General features: G+C 34.3%; 1 non-coding gene across 1 annotated transcript; it reads right to left on the reverse strand.

The window, feature by feature from the left end:
- Positions 1-203: 203 nt before the first annotated feature.
- Positions 204-306, reverse strand: LOC123793591 (U6 spliceosomal RNA). Its single transcript, XR_006780038.2, has one exon. It is a non-coding gene; the product is annotated as a U6 spliceosomal RNA (small nuclear RNA).
- Between the last annotated feature and the right edge of the window lie 13,974 nt (positions 307-14,280).

The raw sequence follows: 14,280 nt of genomic DNA on the forward strand, positions 1-14,280 counted from the left end.
TAAAAAGCAATTTTAAAGCAAGGACTCTCTATTATATTTCTGTAGTAAAAATCATCAGTCTTTTTACAGTGAGTTACTTCTTGGTTTCTATTACATGCAGGTTGGACCACTTAATGTTGCCTTACATGTCAAAACAGAACTAACCTTTCTTTCTTTTGTTCCTCCCTTCCTCCCTCCCTCCCTTCCTTCCTTTATTTTTCTTTGAAAATATGGAACGCTTCACGAATTTTTGTGTCATCCTGCACAGGGGCCATGCTAATCTTTGTATCATTCTAGTTTTAGTATATGTGCTGCCAAAGTGAGCACAGAAACAGAACTACTTAAATCTTTTCCCCATTATTTAAATTGGATAATTTCTATTGATCTTTCTGCAACTTCACTGACCACCATGTCATCCTCTCTCATCTTCTTTTAAGCCTATCTAATGAATTTTTCATTTCAAGCACTGTGATATTCCCTTCTAGAATTTCAACATGATTATTTTTACACTTACCATATCAATGCTTAGATTTCAAATCTATTCAATTATTTTGAATTTGGTTTCACTTATATCATTGATTGTATTTATAACAGCTAATATAAAGTTTTTATCTGTTAATTTCAATATTGGCATCATCTCCAGGCTTGTTTTTTTAATTTGTTGTGTTTTGTTTTTTTGGCTGCCTTTGATCTTGAGCAATGGCTGTCATTTTCCTGTGTGTTCATGTGTTTTAAAAATCTTTTGATTTATTTTGCTCATCAGTGATTATACATTATTAAGACTCTGAATTTTGTTATCTGTCTTTTAACAGTGTTTAGTTTTGTTCTAGAAAGCAGATAAATTAAGAACTGATCCTTTCTGTGTGGAGATATGTTAGATGACTGTTTCAGTTTTGCTCTTCGTTCTCGATGAGTGCCTTAATTCTGGGACACAGTCTTTCTTCTAAGCATGGACCTTTTGGAATTTTAAATGAAAGCTCAGAGTATGTACTTTGTTTCTCTAACTTGTGATCTTCAAACTCCAAACTCTTTTTCTTCTGCACTGGGGATCAGCAGAAATACCCGCTCTTTAAACCTTCTACCACTTGCTTTCCATTGGGATACTGGGAGTCTTACCAAACCAAGCACTGCTCATGGGGCAGTGAGTTTTGAGGGGTGTTTGTATCCAGATATCAGGCACAATCCTCTTCATATTCCAGGACTTTCTTTCTCAATTTATATCTGCTTTGGAGCCTCTGAATTTTGTTATTTGATGTATCAAAAAGCTCATCTTTCTTCTGTTTTTCTAGGTGCTCTACACTGTATAGACTAAAGGAGAAAAGGTGATATAAAGTTGGATTGAATCCAATGAATTACCATCACTCAAAGATTGAATCCTCCCTGGTTTTTCCCATATTTTGGGTCCTCTCCAGTTGTTTTAAATAGTTGTTTTAACATATATTTAACCTATAATTAATAATTAAATATTATATCCTCTAGGAGATAATACAAGCTACTAGAACTGGATCACCTTTTTTTTTTTTTCACATAGCTCTCTTCAAAGTTCATAGAACAAAGAAATACAAAAAATCAGTAAGAATATGGAAAATATGAAGGACAAAATAAGCCTGACAAAATTAGCAAGCCTGACAACAGCAGACATTCAACCAATGTTAAAACAGTGCACATTGTGTTCAAATGTATGTGAATTATTTATCAAAACTGACACTGCACCAGAGAGAAAGCCTCAAAAATTTCAAGGGACACTCAGAGTATGTTCTTAAATGAGAGTGAAATGAAACTTGAAATCCTCAGTTGTTTAGAAATCAGTCATGATTCTAAATGATTCATAGATCAAAGAACAATCATAGAAATTACAAAATATTTGTAATTGAATGATTATAAATGATTAAATCTTGTGGGCTATAAGTAGAGCTGTGTTTTAAATGCATGTACTAAAAATACATAACATTTAATGATCTCATCCTGTATCTGAAAACATATGAGAAAGTAGAACTAACTAATTTCATAAAGTTAAAGGGAAAACATAGTAACAATAAGAGCATTAATTAATAAAATTGAAATTAAATTACCTGAGATAGTCTTGACAAAGTAGAAGGATAGTTATTTGAAATAGTTAATAAAAGTGATAAACCCCTGGAAAATGTTAGGAAAAGAAAAAAAGACCAAAATCTGGTACATAAGTATCAAACTTTTAGAAAACTACATCATATTGTAATGACTAAAACGAAATGAAAAATCCAAGTAATCCAATATCTAGTAAAGAAATTGAATTTGTATCAAAAATTTTCTCAAAATAAAAATCTAGATTTCAGAAGGTTTTACTTGTTAATTTAACAAAGCAAAATAAAATACCAAGCATTACAACCTTCTTTACTTGAAGAGCATCATACAATGTTTTTTATGAGTACATGATAACATTATTATAAAACCTGGCAAGGAAGTTTTAAAGAAAATTGGCTTATTAGTCAGTTTTATCCATAAACATAGATTCAAAAATCCTAAGCAATATTTTAGCTGAATAAGTACAGTGTTATGTAAAAAATGTAATACATCATGACCAATTAGGGTTAATTCCAAGAATGTAAGTTTAGTGTAAATTTGATATATAGTATAATATTTTAACATTAATAAAATAAATGAACAAAATCATATGATTAATTCAACATTTGCAGGAAAGGCAGGATAAAATTAAATAATTAATTCATTATAAAATCAACTGCTGAATTAGGAATAGAAGAGAACTACCTTAATGAGAGTTTGAACTTACTCCACAACCATGGAAATCTGTTTGGCAATATCTACTAAATGCAAATTTAGTAGATGTTATTTACAAGTTCACTATGTACAGAAATTTCACTCTTCAGTAAAAGCCCAATGGAAATGAGTGCAAATATCCACCAAAAGATATGCACAAGACTGTTGTTAAAGATAATTGGAGGAATATTAGAATTTTTGAGTTTATTTGACCAAATAATGATTTGAATTGGGCAGCACCAAACTGGAGGTGGTTGAGAGCTCTCCACCCATACATAGGCAGTAGGGGAAAGATATTTATAAAGATGTGGAAGCAATACAAGGAACTTATTTCATTGACTGTACCTTAAATAGTTTCCTTTTTTTGGGAAAGCCTAGTTAGCTGTTTATGCTTGGGTGTCCTTAGGTTTTGATTTCTTAAACTTGACATATTTACATGCTTAGATTTTGATTTGCTTACTTAGGTTGCTAAGGCATTAGAGGGACCTCAGTCTAATGGCTTCTTTGTTTAATTTAACAGTATTTAAATTGTTTAAATTTTTAATTATTTTGAAAGGAAATGTTTGTTTTAAAAGATTTATTTATTTATTTGACACAGAGAGAGCACAGGGAGGGGTGGGGGGAGAGGGAGAGAGATAATTTCGCAGCCTCCTCGCAGAGCTTGGAGCTCATTGTGGGGATTTGATCTTATGATCCTGAGGACCTGACCTGAGCTTAAACCAAGAGTCAATGCTTAACTGACTGCACCACTCAGGGGCACCTAAATTTTTAATTATTGAACAATATCAGCATATTCATAATCACTTTTATTGGAAAAAGCACAAATATTTTCATAGAGATGATAAATAATTTTCACGTGATGGCACACTATGATATAATGCCAATGAAGAAACAAGACCACAGAATTTAGAACAACAGTGATGAATTTCACAAATTAAATGAGGAAAAAACTATACATATATAAAATATGTGATGTGTACAGAGTTGGCTTCCTGAGTGTGCAACCAGTGCAGTTGCACAGGGCCCACACTTGGCTTAATGTTCTAGTGTTACCATCTTGAAATTTTTAGTGCATTTTGAGGAAGTACTCCAGCTTTTTCAGTTTTCACTGAGTCTGTCAAATTATGCAGCCAATTCTGACTATATAATTCCATGTATATAAATGGAAAAAATAGGTCCTACTAACATATGGATTGTAAGTCCGGAGGGTAGTTATCTTGGAAAAAAAGAGTCAATGATTACTGGGAGGAGTCTTTGGCTATAAATATGTAAATATTCTTTTTCTAGATGTAGTTCCTGGTTTTATGAGTAGCCTTCATGATAATTCATTGAGCACTTTTAGTAGATATGTTATACTTCATTTAAAATTTTTTTTTACAAAAGATTTACTTGATGCTGATGTTTTAATGTCATTTATTGAAGTCTAGGTGCCTTAAAATTTTCTTTGGATAATGTCAGTTATGAGGTCCCGATGTTTGGTATCAATGAGTCTGTTTTATCTTCTGTCTCTCAGTAGAAAATAAAATCAATGAAAGCCTGATTGAATTTACATTATCTGTGTCTTCCACTAAAATATATTTTTGTGGGCTGGTTATTTACAATTAACTTTGAAAGAGAAGTATATTAACTACTTGTCATATTGGCATGTTGACATATCTGAGAATTAGTAAAAAGAACAGGAATTTTATGTTTGATTCCATTGCCTTTATAAATGCATGTCCTTAATTATGTGAGATTCAAGTCAACCAGTAGTGCTCAAAATTCAAAGGAAACAGAATAGCATTCTAGTCCATCCAGGCAAAGCAGCTGTGCTTAATGGCCCTAAAGACAACTTGCAATGGGACTTGAGGTGGGGTGCTGCTCTTTGTGCCTCTTTGGAAATTAGTGTGTCATTTGGAAAAATCTTAAATGGGAGACAGTTGCCACAAAGATTCTTTATAGATGAGGATTTTCCTACTTAAGTGCTCCATATTATACTGCCTGCTTTGAACTGTGGTTTTGTGGCATATTATGGATTTATTTTTCAGAAATGGTTGCACTGAGGAAGAAAGTTTTAATGGGGAAATCAATAAAACTAGATAAAATTAAATCAATGAAGAGATACTGGTCATTTAAAATTCTGTCAGTCATTATCGGATACATTAAATATTAAGTACTAAAAGTGTTTTTCCTGTTAAACTTTTTAAAAATTTCATCCTGCTTTGTGTATCTACAAATCTGTGCCTGTGGGGTACAGCCAAAATGATAGAATTATAGCTTATTGTAGCAGAAATTGTAGCAGAAGTAGATTTATTTTCCTTAATTTGAACAATCAAAAAGTGAATATAGCTGAGGAATGTATATTAATTTTTTGTTTTAAGATTCCACTTTTGAATATTATTGTAGCCTTTGTGCACAAAAATTGCTAACACAATTACTGTATTAGTTCTAAAGAGTTTTCTTAGATTTGAAATTGCAGCCAGTGTTGGTAGAACATGACAGTCTTTGAAATCCTGCTTTTTTCCCCTCACAATCAGCCTATAGCCATAGATCAAAAATATCCATTTTTATCTCTGATTGCAGTAGCCAGGGCTCTATAGTTAATGTTCTGATTTCCCAGTAGGGACACATTATTGGAAGCTGTGCTTCAGGGTGTCCCTTTTTTTCTTACGCATACTACTGGTTGACCCACTTCAGATCACAGTAATAAAGCTGCTCCCCAGTCCTCAGCCACATGGTGAAAGCATTACATTATGTTTAGGCAATGATGACTATCAAATTTCGTACTAATATGGTTGGCCATCCCAGCACCAGCCCCCAACCCCGCCCCCCATTCCTGGGCTAAAGGACACAATTAACTTGAAGAGAATAGAATAGAACCTGATTATTAAGCTTTGTTTCCCCCGAAAAAAACAAAGAAAGAAAGAAAGAAAGAAAGAAAGAAAGAAAGAAAGAAAGAAAGAAAGAAAGAAAGACCACCCAACCCCCAAAACCTTCTCAAAACAATGAGGATCATTTGAACAGTGCATGCCGTAGTGTATGCCATACTAGGGAGTTAGCTGTAATTTCAAGTAAAAGCCATCTAGTATTAGCACAAGAAGAAACAAGAGAAAACAATGACAACAGGGGAAGCTTTGGGTCAGAGATAAATGAGGAAAATTGAGCACAGATGATTCTTTGGTCAAAGTAAGAATGTGTGTGTGTGTGTGCGTCTGTGTGTGTGTGTGTGTGTGTGTATGTGTATGGGTGTGTGTGAGTGAGAGAGAGGGGGAGAGAATAGGATCCAAACACCATAAAAAGGCATGTACAGTAAAGTCTAAGTTCAGGAAACTATAGTTTGAGAGAGCCAAGAATATCATGCGAAAAGGAGATAATTTGTAAATTTAGCTTTCTTGAGGCTTTTAGAGTAGGAATGGAAACATTATGGGTGAAAGAACAAGAGAATAAGGATGTAGGAAAGGGCATGGCTGCTTTCTGGGTGCTTCCCAGGCAGAAGAATTCTCCAAGACATTCTTAAAAGCATGAGCTTCAGGGTTTTTGATTTCTGTTCCACCTGCAATCATGAAAGGCCAATGACATTTCAACATGCTTAATTACATAAACCATCTTCTTTTAAATTTTTGGGGTAGTCTAGGGAAGAATTAGAAGAAAGAGAAAGAAAAACACTAGATTCAAGCAGAAAAAAAATGTATATTACATGTTTTTATAGTGGCTTCCCTGAAGTATTGATTTCTCTTCTAACTATTCTTTTATTCCCCACTTTTAATCTCTGAGTTGAACTTTTTCTTCTGTCTACTGAAGTGAGATTAAATGAGAGTTGGGCAAATCTAATTGTCAATATCATATCTCTGTGGATATGAAAGCCTACTATAGCATCTCTTCTAAAATGAAATAATCGTTGTCTCACCATGAGCAGGACATTGTTATAGACAAGGCGAGAGTATGCAGGAACTTACAAATTTTGAAGTTCCTAATTTAGTTGAAGATTGAACAGGTCAGTCTAGCCTCTATGTATGCTGCCCCTGAGGCAGCTACTTCAATTGTTTTTAATGTTTTAAGTTTTTATACAAATTCTATGTTGTTAACATAACAGGGTACTATTAATTTCAGGAGTAGAATTTAGTGATTCATTACTTACATGCAATACCCAGTGCTCATCCCACGTGCCTTCCCTAGTACCCATCACCCATTTAGCCCATCCCCCACCCAGCTCTCTCCATCAACCCTCAGTTTGTTCTCTATAGTTTAAGTCTCTTATGGTTTGCTTCCCTCTCTTTTTTTCCTTCCCTTTTGTTCATCTGTTTTGTTTCCTAAATTCCACATATGAATGAAATCATATGATGTTTGTCTGTGTCTGACTTATTTCGCTTAGCATAATACTCTCTAGCTTCATCCACATTATTGTAAATGTCAAGATTTCATTATTTTTGTAACTGAGTAATATTCCATTATACACACACACACACACACACACACACACACACACACACCACCTCTTCTTTATCCATTCATCAGTCAATGGACATCTGGGCTCTTTCTGTAATTTGGCTATTATTGATAATGCTACTATAAATATTGAGGTGCATGTCTTTCTTCGAATCAGTATTTTTGTATCCTTTGGGTAAACACCTAGTAGTGTAATTGCTGGGTCATAGGGTAGTTCTATTTTTAACTTTTTGTGGAACCTCCATACTATTTGCCAGAGTAGTCTATATCAATTTGTATTCCCACTAACAGTTTAAGAGGGTTCCTCCTTCTTCACATCATCACCAACATCTTCTGTTTCCTGTGTTGTTAATTTTAGCCATTCTGGCCGGTGTGAGGTGGTATCTCAATATAGTTGTTGTTGTTTTTTTTTAAGATTTTAGTTATCTATTGGACGCACAGAAAGAGAGAGAGAGTGTATAAGAAGGTGTAGTGGCAGGCAGAGGGTAGGGAGAAACAGTCTCCCCACCGAGCAGAGAACCTGCCATAAGGTTTGATCCCAGGACCCTGGGATCATGACTTGAGCCGAAGGTAGTTGCTTAACCATCTGAGCCACCCACGTGCTTCTCAGTGTAATTTTGATTTGCATTTCACTGATGGTGAGTGATGTTGAACATCTTTTCTTCTGTTAGTCCTCTGGATGTCTTCTTTGAAAAAATGTTCATATTTTTTTCCCATTTTTTAAACCGGATTATTTGTTTTTTAGAAGTTGCATGTGATAAGTTCTTTATAGATTTATAAAGATTTATATAACCCTTTATCAGATATGTCATTTGCAAATATCTTCTCCCATTCTGTATGTTGCCTTTTGGTTTTGTTGATTGTTTCCTTGGCTGTGCAGAAGCTTTTTATCTTAATGAAGTCCTAACAGTTCATTTTTGCTTTTGTTTCCCTTGTCTCAGGAGACCTGTCTAGTAAGAAGTTGCTATGGCTGAGGTCAAAGAGGTCTATGCCTGTGTTCTCTTCTAGGATTTTGATGGTTTCCTGTCTCACATTAGGTCTTTCATCTACTTTGAATTTATTTTTGTGTATGGTGTAAGAAAGTGGTCCAGTTGCATTCTTCTATATGTTGCTGTCCAGCTTTCCCAACACCATTTGTTAAAGAGACTGTCTTTTTTTTCTATTGGACATTCTTTCCTGCTTTATCAAAGATTAGTTGACCATATAGTTGTGGGCCCATTTCTGGGTTTTCTGTTCTGTTTCATTTATCTGTCTGTTTTTATGCCACTACCATACTGTCTTGATGACTAGAGCTTTATAATATACCTTGAAGTCAAGAATTGTGATACGTCTAGCTTTGCTTTTGTTTTTCAAGATTGCTTTGGCTATTTAGGGCCTTTTCTGGTTCTATACAAATTTTAGGATTGTTTGTTCTAACCCTGTGAAAAATGCTGGTGGTATTTTGATAGGGATTGCATTAAATGTGTAGATTACTTTGAGTGGTATAGACATTTTAACAATATTTGTTCTTCCAATCCATGAGCATGGAATATTTTTCCATTTCTTTGTGTCGTCTTCAATTTTTTTCATCAGTGTTTTATAGTTTTCAGAGTACAGATCTTTTATCTCTTTGGTTAGGTTTATTCCTAGGTATCTTATTGTTTTTGGTGCAATTGTAAATGGGATTGATTCCTTGATTTCTTTTTCTGCTGCTTCATTATTGGTGTATAGAAATGCAACAGATTTTTGTACATTGATTTCATATCCTGCAACTTTACTGAATTCATATACCAATTCTAGCAATTCTTTGGTGGAGTCTTTTCGGATTTTCTACATAGAGTATCATGTCATTTGTAAATGGTGGAAATTTGACTTCTTCCTTGCTGATTTGGATGGCTTTTATTTCTTTTTGTCGTCTGATTGCTGAAGTTAGGACTTCCAGTACTGTAGTATGTTATATAATAATGGTGAGAGTGAACATCCTTGCTTGTTCCTGACCTTAGAAGAAAAGCTCTCTGTTTTCCCCCATTGATATTAGCTGTGGGTCTTTTGAATATTCTTTATGATGTCGAGGTATGTTCCTTCTATCCCTACTTTGTTGAAGGTTTTTATCAAGAATGGATGCTCTATTTTGTCAAATGCTTTTTCTATATCTGTTGAGAGGATCATATGGTTTTTGTCCTTTCTTTATTAATGTGGTATATCGCATTGATTGATTTTTGAATATTGAACCACCCTTGCAGCCCAGGAATAAATCCCACTTGGCCATGGTGAATGATTCTTTTAATGTATTGTTGGATTCTATTAAGCAGCTACATTCCTATTGTTCAGGTAAACCTTTACTATATAAATATGTTTTTGGCATATTAATTCTTATAAAAATATTCTGTTTATAAATTACCCATTAAAATGAATGATAAAAATTATTCTTTAATTTCAACCTGATACAGTTCAAAAAGCATCTTTGTTAAATCTAAGTTGGAATTTTCTTAAAGTTCTCATTAATGTTCTGCCACTCCTCCCAGATTGTTCCCTCTGTACATCTTTTGGGCCGCTGGGAAGCTGAAAAAAAATTCATTATGATTTTTAAAATTCTTATGTTTTATATGAATAGCCTATCTTACCCATATGGAAAATTTATGAAATTGTATTCAGAACAAAAGTAACTTATTTCATACCTACCAAAGTTGAAAAATATTACTTTGGTGGTTTGCAGAAACCACAGAAATACCAGTAGTATGAAGTATTAAAATAATAACAGTTATTTTAAAAGTGATGAGTTTTTTATTGATTACAATAATGGACTGAGGTGAGAGCATTTTCTTTGTACCCTAAGAAGCTTCAAAATATAATGAAGTACAGTACTAAGAAATAGTCATTTAAGGAAACAATTTCTCACTGTAGAAAATAAGGCTGTGTTTTTAAAATTATGTAAGATACTGAAATAGTCTCTTTTCCAGTAATAGATTGTTAATCAATTTCTGGTAAGAGGATAGATTAATATTAGTTGTTCCAATTTTTTTCTCACTTGTTTCTAGATGGTTTTAAGCACTTCAAATTCATTTTCTCTATTTTAAAAAGTCATCTGAGTGTATTGGTTTGCCCTTCTAGTTCATAGAGCGTATCTGTGGGCTTTGTAGGCAGTTCCTTGCCAAAGAATTTCCAGTATTATTCTTCATTCCACAGGAAACTGGGCCTCTCTTGATCTCACATCTCCTATTAACCATTATATGTGGTGTTATGCTTTAATGAGACCCTTGGATTGAGCACATGAGCCCTTTTAATTCTAAGTGCTTTCTGACTGGGAATTGAAGGGACACTTATGAGTAGAACTGGAGTGTAAAATTACAACCAAAGTTTCATGATTTCAGCCCTTTCCTTTCTGCATACTTATTCCCCTGAACAACCACTTTGGAGTAATCCCCTTCACCTTCCAGTTGCCTGTACATTCATCATCTCCCTCTTTGCCTCCACCTGAAAACGTGTTCTTAGCGAGCTATTCAAAATTTAAACAGGAGTAGGCAGTATCCATTAGCTCATGGTAACATTGACTTATGAAGTAAGTAACACTTTTCCTCAAGGTTTTCTTTGTGAATAGTGGATTAAGCTAAGTAACAAATTAAGTATAAATGAGACAAGTGGTAGAATTTAAAATATCAATACTGAACTCTACCACTGAAATTAATAATACAGTATAAGTTAATTAATTAAAGTAAAAATAAAATATCAATAATTGAAGGATATTTGTATATTTATTAACAATGGCTTCACATAGCAATCAAAGATTCATGTCACCAAGTTATCATTCTAGGTTCTAGTGAGCAGTTGGGTTGTTATTTATTAGAAAAATAGTAAAGACATGAATGAAATCCCCAAAACTATGCCTTTCAGTTAGAGAAATATACAGAGACTTTGTAATGTGCATAGCTTATATCTATTTATCTGACTTAAAAAAGTTTTTTTCAAGTCTGAATAAAATTTGGTACAGAGTAATAGTGGCAGTTTAATAGTTCAGGTGGGCCCCTTTCATCAGCAGATTAAAATAAAAATTATAAAAGTGGAAAGTCAGTTCATCTTCTCTGACCAGAATATGTCTCTGAGAATAATTACAGATAAAAACCAGTGACCATTTGGGTATAACAGGGTATCATAACTTTTCTTGAGTCTTGAAATGTTTAAACATTCATTCATTCATACATTCATTCACATAAACAAGGACAATAACAACAACAAAAAGATTACTTTGCAAGGCACTGAATTAGGTACCCAAAAGAAACGTTATTCCTGCATTCATAGAGCTTATTTTCTAACAAGAGAAGAGACAGTAAGCAAAGATTACAGAATTAATGTATTTGAGAATAATACTATAAAGGTAAAATACATAATGCTGTAATAATAGTATTTGTCAGCATTATGTATGCAGGATTCCTTTGGTTATATCTGTACTGAAGATGAAGTAAAATTTTCCTAGGTGGAGGCAGCTGAAGCACAAAGCACACATAGAGGCTTTATTGCCCATGACCTGCAGTAGTTTGCAGATAGAAAGAAATGTAACAAAGCACAGTGATTGCAGACCTCCAAATTGCATTGGTCTTTAAGGCTTTTCAGTGGTCTGTATACCTCTTAAAAGACTCCTTAAGTCTATCTTCACATTCATTCTTTCATTTATTCTACATACTCTTATTTTCTTCTCACATTTCTTTAATGTGAGTCTTCTGGAATTATTATACCAATATGTCATTATGTTTAGATGTGGATCTAAAATAATGTGAGTTAATTAAAGCAAGAACTCTAGGCCCTACATTTTTTCTCTGTACCCTGCTGCCTTCCACCATTCAGCCTGTGGTGTCCATTGAGAGGGAAAGCACATGTGACCAAGAGGACAGAAGACATGGGTTACTTTAGGTTTCAAAATAAGGTTGTTTTTAATTGATATTTTAAACCATAGTAAAGAGGAATTAATCTAAAATTCATGTTCCTTTTATTTATAAGAGCTGGACACTTTAGAGAGGGAATATATTTTTCTTTTGTATTTATGATTCTGTTTTGCCACAATACTTCTATGTTCAAGCAACTACTAATCAGTGGCATAAAACAATGGGCATTAGTTTGGTCAGACATCAGTAGATTTGCTGGAAACTGACAGATTGAAAATGCTTTTGGACTTGGTGGCTCTGCTGCATTCAGTTAAACTCACCCATACTATATCTTCAAATTAGATGGGAATCAGACTTTCTAGACTGACCATAGTTAGCATACACACACACACACACACACACACACACACACACACACACACTATCAGTGATGTGTAACAAAAAGCATTTATTTAGTTCATACTTCTAAGTATTCTCATTATTAAATGGGGGCCAACAGACCTAGACATAGTTGGGGGCAGTTGTGTGGTACACCTTTGGTCTGTGTTTCTCTATATCCCTTAGGACCACCAAGCTTATCCATCCATGTTCTTATGGTGATGACAGTATCACAGGAGCAAGCTCAATTGCCCAAGCACCCTTTGAAACCTTGCTTGCATTGTGTCTATGAGTGTCTCAATGGATAAAGCCAGTCATGATGCTGAGCCCAGAATCAAAGTAGGAGGGCCCTGTAGTCTCACATGATGAAAAGTATGGATGTAAAATTCTGTTGCAGGCATAGAGTCAAGAGTTGGAACAAGGAGCAACTGTACCAAATTTAATTGTTTTTTAAAACTGTTTTGTTGTGGTAAAATAAAACATAACAAAAAATATACCATCTTAATCTTTGGTAAGGGAACAACCATTCAGTGATATTAACTACATTCATATTGTACAGTCATCACTAATATCCATCTCTAGAACTCTTTTCATCTTGCAGAATTGAAACTTTATAATTATTAAACAGTAATTCCCCAGTGCCCCTCCCCTTTGCCCCAGGAAACCACCATTCTTTTTTCTGTCTCTGTGATTTTGGCTACTTTAGATACCTTATATAAGTGGGATATAGTAGTTGTCTTTTGGTGACCGGTTCATTTCACTTAGCAAAATACCATCATATGTTGTAGCATATATCAGAATTTCCTTCCCTTTTAAGGCTAAAGAATATTCCATGGTATGTATATACTATATTTTACCTATCTGTTCATCTTTCAATGGGTAGTTGAATCACTTCCACATTTTAGCTGTTGTGAATAATGATGCTGTGAACATGGGTGTACAAGTTTCTTGTTGAGACCCTGCTTTGAATCCTTTTATGTATATACCTAGAAGTGGAATTGCTGGATCATATGGTAATTCTATTTGGAGAGCTGCCATACTGTTTTCCACAGAGGGTATGTTGTTTTGCATTCTCATCAACCATGTATAGGGATTCTAGTTTCTCCACATCCTCACCAACACTTATTTTCTGTTTGTTTGTGTGTTTTGTTTTGTTTTGTTTTTGATAGTATCAATTCTAATGGATGTGAAGTGGTATCTTATTGTGGTTTTGATTTTCATTTCCTTAATAGTTAGTAATGTAGAGCCACCCCTACTCTCTTTTTCTTGCTATTTTTTCCCCTCCTTTCACTTTCAGACTCTCTGTGTCTTTGTATCTAAAGTGAGTCTCTTTTGGACAGCATATAGTTGGGCCATGTATTTAAATGTATTCTGCCAATCTTTGTCTTTTGGATGGAGAGTTTAATCCATTACATTTAAAGTAATTACTGAATAGGATGGACCGATCTCTTTCATCTTGCAATTTTTTTTCTCTGTATGCCTCTTATGGAATGAATGTGTCCTTCCAAATTATACATCAAAATCCTATGCCCCAGTGTGTTAGTATTTGGAGGGGGGTCTTCGGGAAGTATTTAGGATTAGATGACATTATGAGAGTGGAACCCTCATGAATGGGATTCATGCTCTGTTACATCATGGGAGAGTTTGGCTTCTCTCCCTCTTTTTGGTATGTGAGGGTACAAGGAGAAGTTGGCAGTCTGCAACCTGAAAGAGGGCTCTCAAGAGAATCTGACCATGATAACACCCTGACCTCAAACTTCCATTCTCTAGAACTGTGAAAAATAAATTTCTGTTGTTTATAAACCACCCAGTCTATAGTACATTGTTACAGCAGGCCAACTGACTAAGATAATGCCTTTTAGCTTTTCTGTCGCTCATTTCCTGC

Source organism: Ursus americanus, chromosome 13 (genome assembly GCF_024610735.1).
Source record: "Ursus americanus isolate L20-20 chromosome 13, mUrsAme1.1.p, whole genome shotgun sequence".
NCBI lineage: Eukaryota > Metazoa > Chordata > Mammalia > Carnivora > Ursidae > Ursus > Ursus americanus.